This window comes from Phocoena sinus, chromosome 6, assembly GCF_008692025.1.
Source record: "Phocoena sinus isolate mPhoSin1 chromosome 6, mPhoSin1.pri, whole genome shotgun sequence".
Lineage (NCBI taxonomy): Eukaryota > Metazoa > Chordata > Mammalia > Artiodactyla > Phocoenidae > Phocoena > Phocoena sinus.
This window is the reverse complement of record NC_045768.1, coordinates 22,572,620-22,596,159: the sequence shown is the minus strand read 5'-3', so window position 1 is coordinate 22,596,159 and position 23,540 is coordinate 22,572,620. Positions and strand designations below refer to the sequence as shown.

General features: G+C 43.5%; 1 protein-coding gene across 2 annotated transcripts in view; it reads right to left on the bottom strand.

Moving 5' to 3' along the window:
* The window catches only part of LPAR1 (lysophosphatidic acid receptor 1), a 160,328-nt gene extending 137,027 nt beyond the window's left edge, over positions 1-23,301 (bottom strand). Inside the window, exons 1-2 of one of the 2 annotated variants that reach the window (XM_032636462.1) lie at positions 23,219-23,301; positions 22,797-23,000 (exon numbers count right to left, since the gene is read on the bottom strand). The gene's annotated coding sequence lies outside the window, so the exon portion shown is untranslated. Of the gene's footprint in view, positions 1-22,796; positions 23,122-23,218 lie in introns of those variants that run through there. The other variant, XM_032636461.1, reaches the window with a different exon arrangement.
* Positions 23,302-23,540: the final 239 nt, after the last annotated feature.

Here is a 23,540-nt window from a genome sequence, read left to right as displayed (position 1 = left end):
GATATGGGGATATATGTATATGTATAGCTGATTCTCTTTGTTATAAAGCAGAAACTAACACACCATTGTAAAGCAATTATACTCCAATAAAGATGTTTAAAAAAAAAAAGAAAATGTGGTCTGTCAGTAGAGTTTGTTTAAAATGCAGTCCTGAACCCTTCCCAGATTGCCTGAATCAGAATCTCTGTGAGAGGGTCCAGGACTTCGCATTTTAAACATACTCTCTGTTGATTCTGACGCAAAGTAAAAGGCAAGAACCCATGCCCTACCTTCACGGTTGCTAAATGATTACCGCTTAACCACACACAAAACCATCCATTCTCTCTCATTCTCTCATTCTCCCTCCGCCTCTATCTCCTGTAGGTCCACAAAGGCAGAATCCAAGTGAACAGTACAATCTGGGCTGGTTTCAACTGATGGTTAAACTGGTATTAGAAGCCAGTACTGGTAATCCCTTCTTTTAGTTCCAGTCCAAACTTGTCCCTACAGGGAGAACAGTAGTAGGGGATGTAGTAGGAGAATGAGGGAAGGGCAGCGTATGAGATGGGGCTGAATTTAGGGAAATAAATATCCTAAAGAAATTATTCACTGACACTTGATCCTTGGAGGTGGGCGGTAAAAAGCTGAGAAACTGCTCAATGTGGAGGACTTGCCAGAAGAAAGAAGAAAAGGAAGGCAAGGAATGAGAGGAGAAGAAAAGTAAACCCCAAGCAACAGAGGAGAGGGATTTCTGTGACCATACAAGACACACCAGTTGGATTTCAGCCCGTAGCTTTGTGAACGCTCTGAAGTTTCACTCTTACAATTTTCAACCTTTCTTGTATTAATAATAAGCTTGATGTGATTTAGAAAATGCTTTTCCCCAAATAAGCAAACTCAAAATCCCAGTAGTTGATGTCTGCATTTGCTGCAACAAGAACTCAAGAGTCATCTTTTTTTTTTTTTTTTTTTTTGTGGTATGCGGGCCTCTCACCACTATGGCCTCTCCCATTCGGAGCACAGGCCCTGGACGCACAGGCTCAGCGGCCATGGCCCACGGGCCCAGCCGCTTCGCGGCATGCGGGATCCTCCCAGACCGGGGCATGAACCCGTGTCCCCTGCGTCGGCAGGCGGACTCCCAACCACTGCGCCACCAGGGAAGCCCAAGAGTCATCTTTATATGCTAGAATGAGGGTCAAATTTATCTCCTCCAACAACCACAAGAAATTCTACCGCTGAACACAGAATGTGCCCTCACAGTTCTTTCCATTGTTTTGGGTCCTAGCTTTAAAAACGATACTTCGTTCTCATTCCAAATACAGATGAAAACGGCAGACAAAACATCCTACCGCAAAACTAAAATGCCAGGACCAACAAATCCACAATAAAGAGGTTAAACTCCTAACCCGAAATGGTAAATGTAGTAACAATGACCTTTGCCGTGTGGTAAAAGATGAATCCAACTAACCTTACCTTTAAAAAGAACTTCAGTAACGCCTCTCCTTCCTGTCATAATTGCTCCTTACAGGCCTCAGAAGCCAGCTGTTTGGTGGAGACATTTCTGACCAATGTACTACTTCACCCTGTATGAACCCTACGAAACGTGCCCTAATAGATTCCAACGGCATGTAAAGAGGCCATAACCTGTCAAACATTTACAGTTACAAGGGGATCAATAAAAATAGAAGTGTTAAATGGTTACTTTCCAGATTGCTGCATTCGGATTCCAAAACAACAAAAGGGAGGAAAAAAAAGGATAGCAGTGGCTCAAAAAAAATGACATTTTGTTAAATCATAGGGCTGGAAGGACCTTAAAGGTTATTTAGTAAATCCCTCCTACCCTCCATTCCCTCCTTCAAACAACTCAGTCATCAAGCAAGTCATTAGCACGAGTAATTTCAACATACCCCCAAATCTGACCTCTCTGCTTAGCCCCTCATTACCCAGAACTGCCCCATGGCACTTCAAAATCCCCTTTCTAACTGGAACTGTACATCCGTACAGCTGTTATCACTCACATACGCTCTATCTGCCCTTGGATGTCAAAATATTCAGCTTCCTGCCCCCTCCATTTTCCCCATTTTCATCAGCTCTGTCCAGCCTCAGTTCCCACAATATCCAGCCTAAATGTCACAGGCCACCCCCCCACCCCGCACCAGCCTGCTACCTCACACACTCCTTTCTGCCTTTTAACACCTCAATTCTGATTAGTTCTGCCCCCACTCACAGCCTCCAGAGGCCCCATGGAGCAAATGTATGGATAAGATGAAGATGTCACTGCTCATCATTTCTTCTCATCCCAGCAGAGCTCATGACAGCAGCCATTAATGGTGTCATTGCTCTTTGCTGTCTTCCATTTCTCCTGGTAGCTCTTCTAAGCCTTTAATCCTCTCAAATAAGCTCCATAACGTTCACAACCATCATGGAGACATCAGTGGACATCAGGCAAGAAGCCTCTTGAAATTCTGCCCTTCCCCTCCTGCTCTCCCCTTCCAGCCATCACTTGAGTGATCTGGGCCATTCTTTCATACGTCTTCTCTGGCTCACCCATCACATGCCCTAGACACTCCTCTCAAACTCGGATGCACATTAAATCACGAGGTGGCTGCCCCAGTGTCTGTCCCAAAGATGGGGTCAGAGGGTCTCAAGCGGAACCCCTGCATGTGATTTATTTTAAAAGCTCCCCCAACAAGGCGATTCTTAAAATAAGACAAGGTTGGGTACCACGGTCCAAGATCACTATCTACTCCCATGGTATCAACTACCAAATCTGGAGCACTTTTCTGAGCTGTGTTCTCACATCTCTCAACGCATTCCAGAACCACCACTGCACATCCACAGGCATCTCAAACTCAACATGTACCAACTACACTCCTCATCCTTCCTGTTAGGGGCTGAACTGTGTCCTCAAAGATTCATATGGTGAAGTCCTAACACCTAGTACCTCAAAATCTGACCTTTTTTGGATATAGGGTTTTTAATGAGGTAATCAAGTTAAAATGAGGTCTTTAGGGTGGACTGTAATCCAATATGGCTGGTGTCCTTAGAAGAAGAGGAAATTGGGATACAGACGTATGCACACAGAAGAAAGGTCATATGAAGATACACAGGGAGGCGGCCATCTACAAGCCAAGAGATGCCTCAAAAAAAAACCAACCCTGGGCTTCCCTGGTGGCGCAGTGGTTGAGAGTCCGCCTGCCAATGCAGGGGACACGGGTTCGTGCCCCGGTCCGGGAGGATCCCACATGCCGCAGAGCGGCTGAGCCCGTGAGCCATGGCCGCTGAGCCTGCGCGTCCGGAGCCTGTGCTCCGCAACGGGAGAGGCCACAACAGTGAGAGGCCCGCGTACCGCAAACAAAACAAAACAAAACAACAACAACAAAACCAACCCTGCCAACACCTTGATCCTGGGCTTCTAGCCTCCAGTTATGAGAAAATGTTCCATTGTTTAAGCTACCCAGTTTGTGGTACTTTGTCATGGCAGCCCTGGCAAACGCACAGACTTCCCATGCCCTCCTTGCTCTCTCCTACTTCTCCATCTTAGTCAATGGAATCACCATTCATTCACCATTGCTCCCCACTCTCCCTCGCCTACCATATCTACCCATTCACTAAATTGTGTCAATTCTTCCTCCTGAACATCTTTCACATCTGACTCCTTCCCTCCAAACCCACTATCACTGCCTTAATTCAGGTCCTAATCATCTCCCCTAGGATATTCCAAGTCCCTTCCCCCTACCATTTCCCTTAGCTGTGTGGAGACTAATCTTCCTGGAACAGATATCTAGCATGCCAATGGTCAGTTTTAAACCCTTCCATGTTTTCCCATTGCCTCAAGTCCAAGACCCTTGAGCGCAGCCTACTGAGTCCTCCAGCTACTTCCCACTTCAGCCATAACCTCCCATCCTCATGAACCATCAGCACTTTGGACCTGCTCGAAACTGCCCTAACACATAATACTGATCGACACAAGTGTCTTTACACACGCGCTTGGCTCTTCCTGGAACACCTTCCCTTGCCCAAACTCTGTGCCTGGCAAACACCTACTTCATCCTTCCAGTCCCAGCCTCAGAACCACCTCTCAACAAAACCTTTTATGACCCTCCTCCCCACCCAGAGTAATCACTACCTGTTCTATGCTGCCTCGGAAAGTTACACATACTTCACATTATGCTGTGATCATACTTTGGCAGGTGTCACGAATACAAACATCTCCAGGGACCAACCAGGTATCATAAATAAATGAAGTATCTAGCGAAAACAGATCTCGACTCTGCATGATTAGGACCAGTCATAATGCCTGCCTGGCTATGTCACCTTTTAAAACCTCATACTGAACAAAGCAAATGCATATGGGGCCAAATTCATGTAGCACACAGACTGCCAGTTTTGCAAACTCCAGCCAAAGGCATAAAACGTCAGGGCCATCATTTCTATTCCTTCTACTCCTTGAACTGAAAAGACTACAGAACATGCCTGTAGGTATTCCCATAGCATGTGGTCGCATTCCGATCCTCGTTCCTGCTGCCCAGCAGGGGTGACACTTAAAGCACACAGCTCCCCACTTACCTGAGTACAAGAAAAAGACGCAGCGTCGAGCTGTATAACCTCGAACTCACTGCTACTCAATACTTACCAAAAATATTATTTCTGAAGGAATAACATTCACAGGCAATATCCTGAAAGGCATCTAGCCCATTATTCCATGAGGAATGTGAAATGTCTATCCTTGTACAGAGCTACATCAGCCAAGAGCTACTTGTCTGAACTGTCTTGCTTTAGCTCCCATAGAATTGCTTTTCTGAGACAAACTCTGGCATTATGCCATTGACCCCTACTGGGCAACGTTGCTGTTGTCTTTCTAACCCCACGGTTATATTCATTGTAAAGATTGTGTTTGGAGACATTGTTCATTACATTAACATACTGAATGTTTAAAGAACCATTCATAAAATCCTCTCTCCTCCCAGCACCATGAAGAGTTGTGCCCTTTGTTTAGCCCTTATACTTGCAGGCTTTCTGGATCATACAGTTGTTTGTGTCCCCTCTTCGTGTCACCTACTAGCAAGGACAGTGAAATGTGTGGCCTTTTCCTAACACATGGATAGGACCCTGAGGGGGACCCTCTGCCTTGGTCTCTCCCGAAACTCACACTCTCACTTTCTCTTCCTGCATTTCCTTCCTGTGCTTACTAAGTTTCTTTACCTTCGCTAGGGAAATATTCAAGTAACTAACTTCTAGCGCTTCATTCACCACACAGTATTTTCATTTAGTTCCCACCTCTCCCGTTTGTGAGTTTTTTGAAGACAAGGCCTCCATCTTACTCATCTTTGTATCTGTGAAGGTTAATAAGTGACCATTAATTGAATATCAAATTGAACTGTATTACATGTGATTCCTTCTAGTTATGGATGAAATGCTAAATTAACTATCTCTTAAGGAAGCTCACTTAATTTCCCCAAAAGAGCAAAAGTAGTCCCTGGCCTCAAGACCAACTGGCATCTGGAGGAAAATAAAACTTATGGGGACTGATATGAGTAATATACACCAAACAAGTACAGGTATAAATACTATTTAGCTTTTAATCCTTTGCTATCGATTTTTCGAGTAATTGTTCCATTTTCTAGTAGTTAACCAGTTCTTTTGCAGAAGCATATTAACCAGGAATTTTCCACAATCAGTCAAGAGAGTGAATACAGTTAAAACCAAAATATTTTATGGCACATTAAAATCTGTCCACTCAAAGGGTACAGGACCAAAGAAAGCTGCAAGATGCTTTCGTTAGAACACGGAACTGTAAAGGAATGAAGGATTTCACCGCAGTGGAAAGAAGTACATCCACCAGTAAGGTCTGGTCAGTTGCACTCAGTGTCATCCAAGACCAATTATTATCAAAGTTTCCCATTGCTCTACTCATTTTCCAAGTTCTACAAACCTACATTTCATTCACGCAAATTTCTATCTTTAAATTTTTCTCAAACTTGGTTGGTAGGAGTATAACATGTTATCATTGTTTTGGAAATCGATTTAATCATTTTTCACCACTAGTCAAAAAATCATCCCTACCTTTTGAGGCAGTACATTCTGTAACTGGGAATCTACCCTAAACAAATCATCCAAAACACAGAAAAAGGTGTTCACTGCAGTGAAGTAGAGCTTCTGAATGGAATTAAGGTCACCTCTAATTATGATATACTATTAAGACAAAAGACTGTATACTCATTGTACTCAGCAGGGTTTCAACCAACTAGTAAAATGTGCAGAGGAAATATCAGAAGGAAATATCCCATAAAGTTGATACTGGCTATCTCTGGGCGGGGATTATAACAACTTTCTTTCTTCTTTATATTTTCTTTTGTCTTCTACAATGAACACATACTACCTTTGTAATTTAAAAAGTTTTTCTTAATAACCTTTCTAAACCTACTTGGAAACCAAATGATACTACTCTCAAATTAGTGATCTCACTCTTAGTCTCAGAAAATCACATAGATAGTCGTTGGGTGCAGTGCTTTTTTAAAATAGCAAAAAATAAAATAACATAAAATAGCAAACAAATGAGAAATAAAACTAAATGTCCAAAACTAGGGCAAGAGTTGAATGAAAAATAGTTTAACAACTTAATGGATTACTATTAAGCTATTAAAAATATAATGATTCAGACTATATTGTCACATATAACAATAGGTAGAAATTGGTCAGTAGAAACAAAAACACATTTGTTACCTCTAGGTAGAATTACATCATAAAATAGACCATAATGGGAATAGACCATAAAACTAACATGATTCAATGAAAAATATATTACATTGGGGAACTGCAAATATGAACAGGTTTGATTTATTTAAATATTGCCATAATGTGGTTTCAAAAATAATTTTCAAAACTTTTTTAAGAATACTCTAAACAGGGGCTTCCCTGGTGGCGCTGTGATTGAGAGTCTGCCTGCCGATGCAGGGGACTCGGGTTCGTGCCCCGGTCCGGGAAGATCCCACATGCTGCGGAGCGCCTGCGCCCGTGAGCCACGGCCGCTGAGCCTGCGCGTCCGGAGCCTGTGCTCCGCCAACGGGAGAGGCCACAACAGAGAGAGGCCCGCGTACCGCTAAAAAGAAAAAAAAAATAGTGAGTGGTGCATGAGAACACTCTGTGCATCTTCCTGACTCTGTCAGCCTTGAACCTAACTTAACCCCATGACTCCAACCCCTTCTAATCCAACCTACTTCTTAGAACCAGCCTTGAGCAACATCCATACCTATTACGTGCCTGGACCTATGCCCAACCTGATCCCAAACACCGCCTGTGTGACCTGCCTCTGCCTTGTCCCAGACAGGGAGCCTGAGGTCCTGGCCAGGTTTCCACATAGTATCAGCTTAAGGAGAAGATACTCAACAGCAAATAAAGGCATATAAGCTGATGAAGCAATACCAAAACACACTAAGTAAAATACCCACAGTTACTTGGGCTTCCTGAATAAATATTTATTATGAATGAGGAATTAGGTAGTGCTCAAAAAGAAAAAGCATGAATCTTATCTTTTGTTTCCTCAAATACATTTTCCTCAAAAGTAAGAACAAGTGAAATAAAGTACTTGTAAGTGAAATTGGGAGACTGAAAATTATTTTGAAATTACCAAAACTAATATATTTTAATCAACTGATTTAACACACTGGTAAGAAAAGCTGAGCTGCCAAGTACTTTTCATTCCCTTTCACAGAAAACCCAATCCTTGTCCAGTATTCTTTAAACTTGGAATAGTCATTATAACTGAATTAGTCTTCCATGGGATTCCTTAGCCCTTTAAATTTCTTTGATATAACATCACTACTGTTCAATGGGTTTTTATAAAATGTGGATTATGTATAACAATTTAGATACTACACATTTCCCCTAAAGCAAGCATCCAGCATATAAACCTAAGATAATGATTTTTTTCCACCCTCACTGAATCTGAAAGGTTAAAAACCAATGTAATTTCAAGTGTGGGCAAACTACAAACTATGATGTTAAAGTCTCAAGAATTTGCTCGGGAAAGTCTTCATCTCTGCCCACTCTTCATGTTTCCAGAAGTATCAGTGCTGGTGTCCAATGTCAAGATGTTTGTACCACCTGAGCCTCCCTTTACGATACAAGTAAGGATGCAAATACTTGGAGTTCTCCCATGTTTAGCTTGGGCTTGTCAGACTAAATTAACTCAGTGGCACAAGAACGTCAATTCTTTGAAGGTGAAACAGCCAGAGCAAAGTTGAAAAAAAAAGCATGAAGTCACTGCATAACACGATGGAGAGAATGATTTGTGCACATTATTCTGAATCTTCTATTTCAAGACAAGGACCTTGAGGCCTGGAAAGGGTGGGTCCTGTCAAAGGCCCCATGGACAGCGGTGGGGAAACTGGTACTTGAATTATGGTCGCCTGTCTTACTTAGTCTCAATCGGTCCACTTAATTTATGGATATCCAATTTAAAATATTTTAGAACTCTTCACCCAGCTTTAAGAAGGGGGCAGGGGAATGAACCCTAAAGCCCTGTCATGACAAAATAAGGAAATAAAAAATAAAAATTCTAACACAGCAATAATTCCAAACCATTATTTAAAAAATCACTAAGAAGCTATGAAATGTGCATTCAGTCGTCAGATCTCCACTTACTAAAACTTAACTTCAGTGCTCTACTTTCTCACAAATTATGCATAGTTACTAGATTGGTAATTACACTACGTAGGATTTTTTTTTTTTAATCCAACCAAAACTACTTCTCTACATCCACACAGAGCTTTGTACAGTTTCTAGTGCAGAGCATACCTGCAACAAATGCTATTATTATTTACCAATACACAAAACTGCTATAATACAAAACTGCTTCAAACACACTGGCACCCACCTCCCCCAAAATATTCTTTCTATTCCTCTGACTTTAAAAAAAAAGCCACAAACAGGAAGGCCCACTAAGTATCATAAAAATGCCAACTCATCAAACAAAAAGGTCTGCCTTCCATCTGTCGTTCACTTCCAGTACTTTATTTTGCTTACATTACTCAGTTCTTCCATGACTCTACAATCCCGCACACACCCCACCTCGACCCTTCACTGAGTTAACCCCTTCTCATTCTGCAGATCTAATCAAATGTCACTTCCTGAGGGAAATCCTGAATCACCCCAAAGTCAGATGAGGTTCCCCATTTAATTTCTTCTGAAACTCCCTGTGCTTTTCCCTCGTAACACACATCACGTTTGTCCATATATATTTGGGTGCTCATTTGGTCAATATCCTCCTTCCCACTGGACTCTGTTTCATGCCCCCAGTGATGATCACTGCTTTGTTCCCCACTCTAGTCCAACTATTAGCATAAGAACTGGTACTGTGTATATAATAAAGACCTGTAGAATAATAAATAACCCTAATTCCACATAGAACAGCAACAAACTAGATCAGTGTTTTTCAAACCACCCTTCACAGCCAAATCAGTGTTTTCAAAACTTCTAAATTATGACCAACACTTCTTTTAAATGAAAACGAACAGATTATAACAGAAATGCGGGGGGATCATGCTTATTATATGTAGTAAGCTGCATGAAACTGTCATTTTCTTCATATATATATGACCCTTTCTAACTATGGGTCATGGTCCAAAAAGTTGGAAAGCCACTGAACTGAATGTCCCAATACAACTCCTCCCCACTTCCCACCAAACTGCTCAAAAATGTGCAGAAAATGGCAAAACTGGCAGCAGTACTAGAAAGAGGCAGGGCAAAGCCAAAATCTCGGCATTATTTCCACTAACTCTGTAAAGGATAGGTAAAAAGAAAATTCTTGAACCACATGAATCTTAAAGACTCACACTGCACCTTTAGAAATTCAACAGGTCAGATGCTCTGATGAGTGCAGAAAAAAGTCTGAGTCGAACTCAGGAACGCAGAAGATACAACTGGCCCGATAAAGATGAGGACATACCCCAACTACATGGGAGGCACCTTTCAAACTAGCATAAGCAAAGGGACCCCAAGTGCAAATGAGGGTCAAAACTAACTAGAGACACACACAGAATACTGCTGCAGATTTTATTACAAACTAGAATACAAAAGTCTAAAGTCTACACTTAAAATTTAAGCTATACGCTGAAATATATATATAGTGTATATATATATAAATATGATGGAAATTGAGAAGAGGCAAGAAGGCAAAAAAATAAAGGCATACTAAATTCTCTGTTGTGCAGAGGAGTGGGATCAAAAGCCATTCAGTTCTTTGACTTTGGGAACCAGAGAAACACAGAATCATGAATGTATTTGGAAAACAAAGATAATCACTAGTAAAGTGGAAACTAGATTTGGCCATTTAAAAATAGTTTATGTATATGAAACAAATGATACATAGAAAAAGACAGAAAATAAAGTCCAGAAAGTATATTAGATTGAACCGTAGGAAACTGCTATTTTTATAGGTCAAAAGCAATCAAATAACAATTTCATATGACTCAATCCATCAACAATGACAATAATAATGTCAGCTAATTTGTTCAGTGTACGAGGCACTTTTAAAGGATTGACTGAAAATCTATGTATGCATGTTCCTTTACAAATAAAAACTGTAGTCCTAGAGACATTATGTAATTTATCTGAGGCCATGCAGCTAGATACTGGTGGGAAGAAGTAAACCAGTGCTTTTCACAGTACCTCTCAGAAAAAAAAACTTAAAGAATTAAGGTCAAACATATTGGCCATAACAATAAATATTAAAGGAATAAGTTTCCCTTTGAGAGGTATGTTAAAATCCAATTAAATGTTGCTTATAAGCAAAAATATATGAAACAAAATGACAGACACCAAAAGTTTAAAATCAGAAGGATGAGTGAAATTATTTCAGACAAAGAAAAGAAGAAAACACTGGGATTAATATCAGGAAAATAGCAGCATGCAGTGCCAAACGCATAAAGGGTTATTTTATATTGATAAACAAAATAAAGGCCTAACAGTAATCTTTATGCATTTAATATTATGGTAACACATAGAAATTGCTATAAAGAAACTGACAAAAGCCCATTTGTAGAAAGAGACTAAAGGACCATTATTATCAGTCTGTGACAGCTCAAGTACAGAATCAGGACATAGAGGATATGAATAATATTACTATAGTGGCTGAGTTAATAAACATATCTGCACTTGTCACCTGTAGAAACCATGCTCTTTTCAATCCTCAGGACACAGAAATCCCTAATAGACAATAAGTAAAAATTGTACAAACCTCACTTAATTACCATGATAAATAAAACCGATAATTTATGCAAAAGTTTCTATGTAAACAATAAAGCAATATTCAGCCAAGTCATACTGAGCCGCTAGCTGCATTCCCAATAAAGTCAGGTATTAACAAAAATATTTACTGTCCCTGTACTGTTTTAAATTTTTAGTGATTATATTAGCACAAAACATAGAAGTTAAGCTATCTTCATTTTTTTAACTGCCACCTTCGGACTTTTATATGAAAATTCCTCCTCCCTCAATAATGACTGACTCAAAATTTAAAATAAAATACTGCTCATTATTTCAAAATCATTGAAAATGAAGTCATGTACGTCAAAGATGACAACAAAGTTGATCCATGTCTACTCCTTCATTGAAAACAAATGACCTAATATCAACTCAAGAAGTGAGAACCAGAGTTTTGTCTATTTTCTTGATTTTTTTCCCCATCAAATCAGCCCATCTTTTTCTTTAATCAATGTCTCCCTCCTCTTCTATTCTCACCTCCCAGTTTCACTAACCTATCTGAACTCACCTTTCAAGCCCCCACATAAATGCCACTTTCTCAGAGATACTTTCCTCACCCTCGCAGACAAGGTCAATCCCCAGGACACTTCCAGGAGACCCTGCTTTCCTCCCTAATTCCAAGTAACTTGGAGTTACTTGTTCAGAGGCTGTCTCCTTCACTAGATTGTAAATCTCATGCAGTCGAGACTGTGTCTTATTTACTAGAACATGTGGAGATGGTAAATATATTGATTCTTTTATTCAGAAAATTTCAGTTCAAACAAATTTTTAATTCAAAATATTTGAGTTCTACGTGCAAGGTATTACCCTAAGGGTATTACACTGGGAAAACGGCAGTAAATAAAACAGGAATTTTTTTTTAATTAATACTTTCCCTCATCAAAGAAGTAAAAACAATATAAATGCAATGGAGAAGAAAATAACAGGCAAGCTCGATAAATGGGAAGGGTTATACAATGTTAAATGTAGTGATCATTAGAGAAGGCCACACTAAGAGGTGACATTTGAGTTAGGATGTGAAAATGATGACAAAGCAACCATATGGACGCCTGGAAACAGAGCATTCCAGCAAGAGGGTACAGTCGATGGCAAAGGGCTAGAAACCAGTCTACTCTGTAGGTAAGTCCATACATAGTGCTCGTTTAAAGTAAGGACAGAACTCTGGGAACATGAGTACCTAAAGATGGGCAGAGAAGCAAAAACTCTTAAAAGAATAAAGAAGCAAACAGAGATAGGAAATGATTAAATATGATACATATTAAATACTGTGACTATCATGTGGTCCATGAAGAATTAACGTAAAAGATTTTAATGCCATGTGTACTTAGGATACAAAGCAAAATGCTATAAATATTCAGTAAGATCAAATATTTTAAAAACTGCAAGTTATCCCAAAATGGAATAAGGAAGTTATCCCTGAGCAGTGGAACTATGGATGAGTCTCCTGGACTTGCCAAATTCCAAAATGAGCATGTACTGTTTTTACAACTTTCAAATGGAAATCAGTATAATTTTAAAGAATCATAATGGCTTAGAGAGAAAAAGGCTGAGAACAGATTATCTTTGCTCTATCTTACTGCAAGAAGGTATGCCAATATAATTTCCTGAAATGAAAATACATTTTTAATTGGAAAAGATCTTTTTGTAACCAGGTAAAGAGCAAAGTTCTACTGTATGTTATTTTTAACCTTCATCAAGCAATTAAAGCTTAAATTTACTTGACCAGAGTTTATAAACCCCCATGGCAAACTTGCTGGGGTTTCTCAAAGTCTGGGCTTTAGGCTGAGAAGTTTTTCAGCTTGTCTTTTACTACAGTGATGACAGTAATATGATACTCAATGCTGTTAGTACAGCAGTAAACTAAAACTATATTTGCAACTCCACTCAGGCCCCAAATCACCAAGAATCTTCCAATTCTTTTCAGGATGTTTTTTTCCTTTGCCTGAATGGATTGTTTTGGAAGCTTTTATTCATCTCAAAGGAACATCAAACTGAAACTCCATCTCCTTTGTATCATACCAGGACCACCTCATCAGAGAAGCCATAGTGGATGTTCACTGAATGTTTGACAACCTACAAAACTATTTTAAGCACCTGCTGGATAGAAAAAGTACCTGAAGAATCAAAATATGACTTACTGTCCTTGTTAAGACACCTAGTACTTATATCAATGGGAGAGGATCCTTTCACAATGTGTTCGGATATCAAATCATCACATTGTACACTTTAAATATCTTAGTTTTGTCAATTACACTTCAATAAAGCTGGGAGGAATTTTTTTTAATAATTTTTAAAAACCCACTGAGTATATATCACTTTTCTCACTCTAAAACTTCTCTCCACCTTACCACATCAATTTCATTGGTATTTACTCTGACATATAACAAGTACTCCTGAATACTGCCACGCCTTAGCTTCTCAGCTAAGTTGCAAGCTCAAATTTCCAGCTACCAGCCGAAAATCTCTGCCTCCTTAGCTTTAGACATGTCTAAAACCAGCATGCCGCACGGACACAATCCTCATAGCCTCATGCCCCTGCTCTCTGCTAATGGCATCGACGTGCCCTTTTTTTGTCCCCAGAAGCTCCCTGCACCCTTCTAGGCTGGGAGGCTGGGAGGGCTGACCCAAAGGGCTTCCCTGGTGGCGCAGTGGTTAAGAATCCGTCTGCCAATGCAAGGGACACGGGTACGAGCCCTGGTCCGGGAAGATTCCACATGCCGTGGAGCAACTAAGCCCATGCGCCACAACTACTGAGCCTGCGCTCTAGAGCCCGCGAGCCACAACTACTGAGGCCCACACGCCTAGAGCCCGTGCTCTGCAACAAGAGAAGCCACCGCAATGAGAAGCCTGCGCACCGCAAGGAAAAGTAGCCCCTCCTTGCTGCTACTAGAGAAAGCTCGCACACAGCAAGAGACCCAACGCAGCCAAAAGTTAATTAATTAATTAATTAATTTAAAAAAAAAAAAAAAAGACTGACCCAAAGCAGACCACCACTCAGCCACAAATTGTAACCCATCACTCACATGCAGCTCCCGGGCCTTCGATATGGCTCCTCTGCACGGAATGAGCTTCTCAGCCCACTTGCCCATTGAGGCCAGAAACCCCCTGCAAATGTTTCCTCTACTCCAAGGTAGAGTTACTCTCTCCATCCTCAGATATTCAGATGGCACTTTGTTTAAACCTCGGTTTACAATATTTATCACTGTCTGCGTGATCCCAGGCATTTGTATCCATGCCTCTCCATGTCTAGAAGCTGGCTGAGAGCAGGGAACCATCCTTTCTTGCTGGTTGTTTTTCCTTCTTTAATTTTTTTTACTGTAGTGTCCTCAGCCAAGCACAGGGACTGAATCTCATAAGCATGCAGAGATTTTAGCTGCATGAAACTGAACTGACAGGGTCTCAGATAAAGGGAGGAGAGCACAGATCCTACTGAATTTGGAAAAGCCAAGTCATCCTGCCCTAGCCTTTGAACCTCTGGGTCTCTGTGTCTACTCAGAAAGTAAAGCAAGCAGTTCTCTGTGGAATTATAATAAATACCACGTACAGAATGAATTCCTCCTTTTCTCGACATGACAATAATCCCTCTCCCAACAAATCATAGTCCAAGATGGCAAAGCAGCCCCTTAACAAAAGGCAATTCTATTTCAGCTGTGCTGCTCCCTGGGCTAAAAACTCTCCATCCTTATCACCTGCTGATTGCCGACTGCTAGGGGGGCCTCGTTTAATGCTCCCATAACGAAACCTGCCTGTAATGAGTAACTCCCCCTATCTGCTCTGCTCTGGAAGCAGTTGATAGGCGCTCCCCAGCTGCCTTGCTTTGCACCTAACGAAAGGTTCGCAGATACCCACCACGTGCTTCTAAATGCCCCGCCTTCCCTCACCAGAGACCGGGGTGAAGCAGAGTCCTGGTGGAAACAACATTCTGGGGCAATGATATTTGTTGTCTTGGTTGTCACGCAGCTGGAAATCGTTTTCTTCTTTCCCATTCATAATAGCCCAACCTTGCCATCTCTGGGACAAAAACCCTTTTTTGTGTTTGCTTTTGGTTTTTTTTTTTTTTTTGGCTGGGCCACACGGCTTGTGGGATCTTAGTTCTCTGACCAGGGACTGAACCCGTGCCCCCTGCAATGAAAGCGTGGAGTCCTCACCACTGGACCGCCAGGGAATCCCTCATAGCACGCTGCACCGATTCAGGAAGAGCCATGCAGGCTCCTGGGACCTCAAACGTCTGGCCCATGATGGCAATCTCAACCACAGCCTCTCCAAAACAAAAAGAGGCAAGAGAGAGCACATGCACGCACAGACACATACCCCACATGCATCAATATATATAAACACAAACATTAGGTTTGTATAAGCAGAAGTACAATTATGGAAGGCTACGTAACAAATTCATGACAGAGGGGTTGGTTACATCAGATGGGTACGCTAGAAAGAGCAGAGGGATATTACATTTACTTCAGACATATCTGTATCATTTGAATCATTACAAAACCCCCATCTTTCTATAAATGAATGCAGCTATCTTCTGGTGAGAACACTTTGTACTGTGTTCATAGCCGAGTGACTTAAACAGGATAAGTAAAATGCATTAACCAAGCAGAGTTCACTGTGGCATGACCTCAAAATAGGTCTGACTTCCCACCAAGGCTAGGTTTGGATTATTCTAGGAAGCAAGTCATCAACTGAATACAGAACCTCAAACACAAATTGCATCAAAAGTAAGAATATCTGAAATGAGAAGGAAGCAAGCCAGGGCTACAGATAAGACACAGTTACGTCTATCTCTGGACTTGACAACTAAGAGGTAAATCTGGGCAAAAATGTTTCAAGTTTATAAAACGAAAATGAGAATACCAGGATCCATCTCTTCTCATCTTGTTAAGAAAAGCTAACTGACCTGAAAACACTGGGCCTAATTTGAAGAAAACATTCCTAAAGTTGAAACTCAACAAACATGCTCCATATCTGAAGATGTTTCAGAAGAACTTCAGTCATGAACATAATATGATAGAATGCAAGCTCCTCGAGAGAGGGGACCTTCTGTGTCTTGTTTCCTACTGTTCCAGAGTACCTAGTAGGTGTGCAACAAATATCTACTGCATCTGGAATAAATGAACAAATTAAAGATTAAGGAACAAAGTAAACGAAAACTAGAATTAGCAACTAGATAATATCAGTGCCTATTCTTATTTTACAGATATAAAAAGAATTGGGCTTCCCTGGTGGCGCAGTGGTTGAGAGTCCACCTGCCGATGCAGGGGACACGGGTTCATGTGCTCCGCAACGGGAGAGGCCACAACAGTGAGAGGCCCGCATACCGCAAAAAAAAAAAAAAAAAAAAGAAAAAAAATGGAACTTCGACTCATTCAGCAATAACAACACTGGAAATTAAAAGCCCCTTGATTCCCTCTATCTTGATTACCTTTTTCTCTTCTGTGTTTCTTGTTTTATCTCCTAGGTCCCTCCCAGATCTTAATCTCCTAGGAGCCTTCCCTCACCCTCACCTCCAACCCATGCCCCTGAGGGTCAGGTGCCCCTGCTTGGTGCTCCCACAGTGCCCTGAGCTTATCTCCCTCATCACACCTGTTACACTGAATTGCAATCATCATCTGTTAATATGTCTGTAAACTCAGCTCCTGCTGGAGGGTAGGAATCCTGCCTTATTCATCCCCCCTCCCTGCCTCCATCTAGCACCTAGCACAATGCTTGGGTTATAGCAGACTGTCAGTTCAGTGCTGCTAGGGGTAGAACAGAACTTGTTTCCTCTGCCACCAAATCATTGCTCCTTCCAAAGAGCCAGGAGTATCCTTCTGTTAGGGCCAAGTTTCAGAATGAAGGTGGCTTGGGGATTGGTCAAGAAGAACCGCTTAAACATAGAGGAAGAAAGTTGAGTATAGCAGACTTACATGAAATCGAACCCAGTCTATTGTTCTGAGATTTAAGAAAATGGGAAAAAAGAAAACTTGCTAAAAAGGAATGGTTCACAGTAGCCCTCTCTGTACAGTGAATCCTAAACCTTAAGAAGCCAAGGCACACACAATGGCCATGATGAACAAGAGTTCCTTTAACAACAGTTTCAACCTTGGAAATCCCACCCCAAAGAGATCCATAACCAGGTTTTATTAGTCCAACTTTCTCTCTTTCAGAGAAAGAGGCTGGTTCTGAAATCCCTTTCCTTTATCTCCATATTAAATAAACACAACCTGATCTACCTCATTCAGGCTTACACGTTATTTGTTTTAGCACTGGACTAAAGTTAAGAGTCTGCCCTGTCCTTAACACCACTTTTTTTAAAAACAGTACCACAAAAATCAAATAAATTATAGCCTAAATCCACACATGTAGTAAAATAGTCCTCTCATTTCTGAAAGAAATTTGAATGTTACATGAGCTTCAAAGTTGAAGTTTCTACAGTACTGATCAGATGACAGGAGCCAACATCCAAGGATTGAGACAATTTTCTTTGCCCCACACCCCCAGGTCAATAATAGTAACAACAACATTACTTTGAAATCATACCAACCTGCTGCAAAAAAAAAAGCCAGGGAATTTAAATAAAATCACCAAAACCAGCACTCTCCCTCCCCCCTCCTAAAAAAACCAAAAAACTTTGAGTTACTTCAACTTAACTAATTTAATTAATTGATTAAACGTGCCAAACCCAAGTTCCCTTGCAGAAGATAAAACAAACTGCTGGGAGGATCATTCACTCAAATTGTGTTCAGAAGACAGTAAAAAGCAGCTGACCTAGTCTCCTTTCATCATCTGTCTCCTTATTAGCCCAGCACCTCCAGATTCGAAGGCAATTAGAAGACTTACTCAAATCAGCTGCACCTTTGACATGCAGCTGAAAGGCCACCCACTCCCACCTTTGACACAGAGGTATTGTGTGTGAGAGGAAACCTCCAGAGTTGCTGGAAGTCTCTCCCAAATGGAGTCCACAGAGATTCTTCCTGTCTGAGAGATAATGAGCTATACACCTTCACTCTGGAGAGTTAGGGGAAAGGACAACATCAACAAAAGAGGCACACGACCAGAAAGGAGGTTCTTAGAGAAGTATTCCTCCACAGCACTGGGCAAGCTACTTCTAGTGGAGGTTGAACTTAAAGGATCTCTGTGGTTGTGTCAGCCCTCACTGCAACACCAAGGGTGCTTCTCCCTTCTCCCCAACATCACCCCCTTACCTTTTACAAGGGCGTTAACCCCATTTCTAAACTAATAATAATTCTCTTCTGTGCTGCAAATATTCAACCACTGTGAAATACTATGTATCACATACACACAGTCAAGAATGTCGGTTTCCGTGAGATTCACGTTTCAATTAGCATTAACTAGCAGGCCCTTCCCTAAACAAAAACAAAACAAAATGCTTTCTTGGTCAGCTCTGAGCCTGGAGAGCAATTTTAACCCACATGCTTCAAGGGCCTCGCAAGGTCCAGATGTAACATAATAACATCATTAATTTTCACTAAATTAAATTTCTCAAAAGGCCACTATCAATTTGGGGGCAATACGGGAGAAGAAACTGCATATTCTTTATTCTGTAACCTTTCTATAATCTGGATAAGCTGGCAGCAGCGCCCTGAAACTCACTCGGCATGAGTTACGAGGGTATGTGATGGAATCAGGGCCCAGGCACCTCTCAATCATTTCAGCCCTCTATGCCCAGTATTTGTGACTCAGTGCCTTCCTGCGTTGTGGGGTTAAACCGTACTTCCCCCTCCCTGTCCCTAGGTAGTACAATTCCTTAAAATAACAGCCAAGGTCCCCACAATTTATCGCCTTGTATCTTTCCAGCCTCCATTACTCCGGACTCCTACTACATAGTTCACTCCCCACCATTCATCTTTTAAGAGACACATCATTTTCATCCTTCAAGTCCCTTTTGTGAAGTCTTCCCCAGAGACAGAATTTAATTTTCCATTGCCTGGCATGCCAAGTTTCTTAGATTCTACAGCTGCCGCCTAGTTATGCAACCCAGCTGCTATATATTGAAGTTAGCTGCATCTTTTCCCTCTGTACTGCAGCTCTTTCTAGAGCCTCCTTTTTCTCATCCTTGTATCTGCCACCGTCGAAGGAATGCAGTAACTGCTTATCCAATTAAAATTTCCTCCTTTTCTCCCAACTTTCTAAGGCATCCATAATAGCTCTCCATGAGATAGCTAAATAACACTACAGGGATTTGGAACATAGCGTGGTATGTAAACATTAGAAACCAAATAAGATGCTGAGTTAGCAAGGCCAGAGCAAGCTTTCAAATTTTAAACCAAGTTTTATTACATCACACTTCACTTTTAAAATACACCATGTTCCTCAAGTGTGTATGCATATAGGTACCAAAAAAAAAAAAATTAAAGAAAAGGGAGACAGGCCACACATCAAGCACGATATTAAAATCGTGACCTCAAACTAAATCTCAGGTCTTGTTATTTGGACACTTTGAGCGTCCCAGTGAAAATGATACAGTATATTCCACTCAGGTTGCAACTTTCCTTACTAAGCATTTGAAATAAGATTCTCCTGCCTAAAAATCATGAACTTCAGACTGACTGTCACTATGTATCAAAAAGACTTAGCAAGTGAGAGTTTTACTTGCTTTGAATTTTCCAGTAGGTCTAACAGTCAGAACAGATTCAGTAAAACCTTGAGAAGTCTGTGGTAGAATCTTCTTTTAAATCAAATTACTTTTCGGAAAAGATTAGCTTCAAATAAAAACAGACGTTTCAAACTCAGGTGTTGAAAGGGCTGCCACTTACATTCCCATGTCTGGTAACTTTTCCCATCACTCACAGAGATTTCTGAGATCCACTGAGTGCCCTCAGCACTGAGCTGCAGCTCATCTCTTGAGAGACAGCGATGCAAATGGGAAGTTGGCCAGGTCAGACTACAGACTCCAAGTCAATTTTAAGGTTAAGTAGCTCACCCACTTTAAATAATACGGGTAATGGAAGACTGACTGGGGTGGGGTAGGGTGGTATTATTGATGTCCTTGTGCAGGAGGAAAGAAAAAACAGGGGAGAACCGACTCCCAGCTCCAGGTTCTTCCCCCTCCAGGCATCTCCCACTGCTGCTTTTCCTCAACCCTCTTGGCCTTCCTGCCCTCCCCCTTACCTCCCAGACTAACAGTTGACACTTCCCTCTACTCTCTCCCTACTGTTCTAGCATGGGATAACCACCCTCCAGTTTGTAGTTATGTGGGGGGAGCTGGAAGGAACAGCAGAGATGATCAAACCCCTCCATTTTCCAGATGAGTACACCAAGAAGGAGGACCAGCTGACCTAACCGGCTAAAGTCGCACCACTAGGGGACGTGGTGTGTCTGTGGGATCAGATTATGATAACCCAGTCCTCCTGCCTGGCCCCTCAGCCCGGCCCTCCCGCCACACACTACCTCTTTCTCTGGCTACTTGGCTTCTTTATCCTCAAATTAAACGGTATCAGGAAAAATGCGTCTTAATAATGCTGATCATTATTCACAATTTTGCTTTTGGAGCAAATATGCTCCGGCCTCCCCAGAATTGGAGAATCAAGGGCAGAAACAAATGGATGACATTATGTATGTGTGTGTTAATGCAATTTAATTCGGTCCAAATAGCCATAATTTCAGTACATACCCTTTTTCCTTGGGGCTTACTACTCTTATTTGACAAGGGAATAGTTTCTTAGGAAAATGAACTTAGTTTTAAACCAGCACGGTCTCCCTCTAACCCGAATTGCAAGCTTTGAATAACAGACCTCCTGCTTCACAGTTATGTTTAGGCTGGGCAAACGACACTTAATGCAAATAGGTGAAAATCACGGACTGTTAAAGCCCGAAGGAATAGAGGATTTTGCTCTCATAACTGCAGTCACCTGTTTTCAAGATTCATGTTTGTAAATATGTATCTATTCCAATGGGAAACAACGCGTTCATAGTGAAACTTTAACAAGCCAGCGCTCACTGGAAACCCACATTTAGGAAACCTCCATAGATTTCAACAACAAAAAAAAGAGAAGTAGCAGCAGAAAGCAGCAATCTCAGGCCCCAGACTGAAGGCAGCAACAAGTCCTGGATACCGTCATTCTTACACATCAAAGTCCAAATGGCAGCAAAGAAAAACAAGAATAAATGGTAAATCCATTCACAACAAACTAGTCCTGCGCACACGCGCGCGCACACACACACACACAACGAGCCCGTCTATTTCAAAACCACCAACTCAAAGCCAGGTCCCTCCCTTGCCTTAGATTCCCCAGTTACTTGATAAACGTGTTTGTTAGACGTCCGGACAGAAACTTAAGATTAAAGTCCTCAGGCGGGGAGAGACCGCTGCGTGGCCGGTGAGAAGCAAGTGGTGCGGAAGCTCGGCGCTGCGGGTCGCGGGGACCCCCGGCGGTCCACGTCCACCGGGACGCGGCTTGGGGGTAATGTTGAGCGCCTCCCGCCTGCCAGCTCGGGCCCCCACCCAGACCCAGGTAACCGGAGACCACCTACGTGTCACTTGGGCGGGTCCCGGCCGCTGGCACGGGGCACAGCGTGGGGGACGGGAGGGCCGGCGGCCCGGGCGGCTGCGGCCACTTCCCTCCCGGGGCTCGATCAACTGGTTGGCTGGGGAGGCCAGGAGCGCCTCGCCTCCTGCAGGTCGGCCCGCGAGCATGCACACCCACCCACACCCGGCACAGGCGCGCGCGTACACACACACACACACAGACACAGACACACACACACACACACATACACACAGCCACAAAGCCTGTCTGCCGCAGGACAGCGCGCCGTTTGGCGGCGGAAGGGACCCGGCGAAAGCTGGCGCCGCGCTCAGAAGGCACCGTCCCCTCGCGCCACCCCGCGCCGCGCCAGTTCCTTTACCTGCGCCCGTCGCCGCCGCGCGTCCGGCTCCCGCCGCCCCCGGGCTGGCTTCAGGCTGCGCGGTCAATCCCCGCAGCCCCCGCCCCGCGGCCCGCCGAGCCCGGCCCTCCGCCCGCCCCTCGGCCGTCGCCCGGAGCGGGGCCGCCCCCTGCGCCCACCCCGCCGGGGTCCCGCGCGCGCGGCCGGGAGGCCGGGGAGGGCTCGGCGGTGCCGGGGCCCAGGCCGCTCGAGATCCCGGCAGGCTCCGCTGGGGGACAGGGGCGTCGCGGCTCCGGGAGCGTCAGCCGCCGCTCGGCCCCGACTGCTCCGGCTTTGGCGCGCTGGCAGGGCGGCGGGGGAGGGGGTCGCCGAGGGAGGGCCGCGGGAGCAGGGCGGACGCCTGCCCCCTTCTTCCTCCGCCTTCTTTCTTTTCTGCAGGCTCCACGTAGCACAAGTCAGCAACTCCCACACCCCCCGACTCCCTCCCCCTGGCTCATTCCCTTACCTGGCGCGACGCCCCCAGAGCCCCTACCCTCTGTGCTCCTCCTCCCCCATCCAGTTGCCGGACTCCCCGCCCCGCTTGCAGGGGCGGGGGCGGAGGGTAGCCCAAGCCTCCCATTCATCATCTTCCCACCGCCCCCCACCCGGATCGGACCCACCCGCGTCTGGAGACCCACGGCCTCCAGCTCCGGATCTCCATCCCCACCCGCTCCCGCGCTCACCTCTGCGACCGACAACTTGCGGGGCTCGGGCGGCCTCTCCTACACGTTGCATTTTCATTTCGTCGCTCTTCTCTCCCCACTTGAAAAGCTCTGGAAGACATCGCAGGGCCCGCAAAATCCCCGATGTCTGGCCTCTCTCGTAGTTCCGTTTCCAAACTTTCCCGGAGGCACGGAGTTTCTCCCAGTGCAGCCTTCAAGTCGAGGCTGCAAAGAACGCAGAGTCAATTTTGCTGCCGGAAAGGTGCACACGTTTCCATTTCTGAGTTTTCGATTGCCTGGGTCTGCAGACCAAAGCAAGTGTGACTGTGTTCCCCTAGTTCTCCATATCCATGATTATAAATTTCTCTTCCGCTTTCCCAGTGTAACTTTGCAAGTGCAAACTATCAATTTTAGAAGAGTAATTAAGGGCGGGGAATACACACCTGGAGGTGTGGTTGGGAGCGGCGCAGGACTAAGGCCTGGGGATGGTTCTCGGGAAAGTGGCGGGCACAGAGATTCGCCCAGGTTCTGGAACAACACCCGGTCCACCGGGGGCTCTCCAGCCGCGCCACCCCCTACCCACCTCCCACCCTTGGCTTCCTGGAGTGTTGGCAATTCTCTGCCTCTAGCTCCACTGCTAAAGCCGCGACACAACAAAAGTAGCAGCTTACAAGTAAAAACTGGGCAAACTCTAAACGGCACGTGGGGTCTACGACAGCAGTATGTCAGGGAACTTGGCAGGACTGATACAAGTACATATAAGAA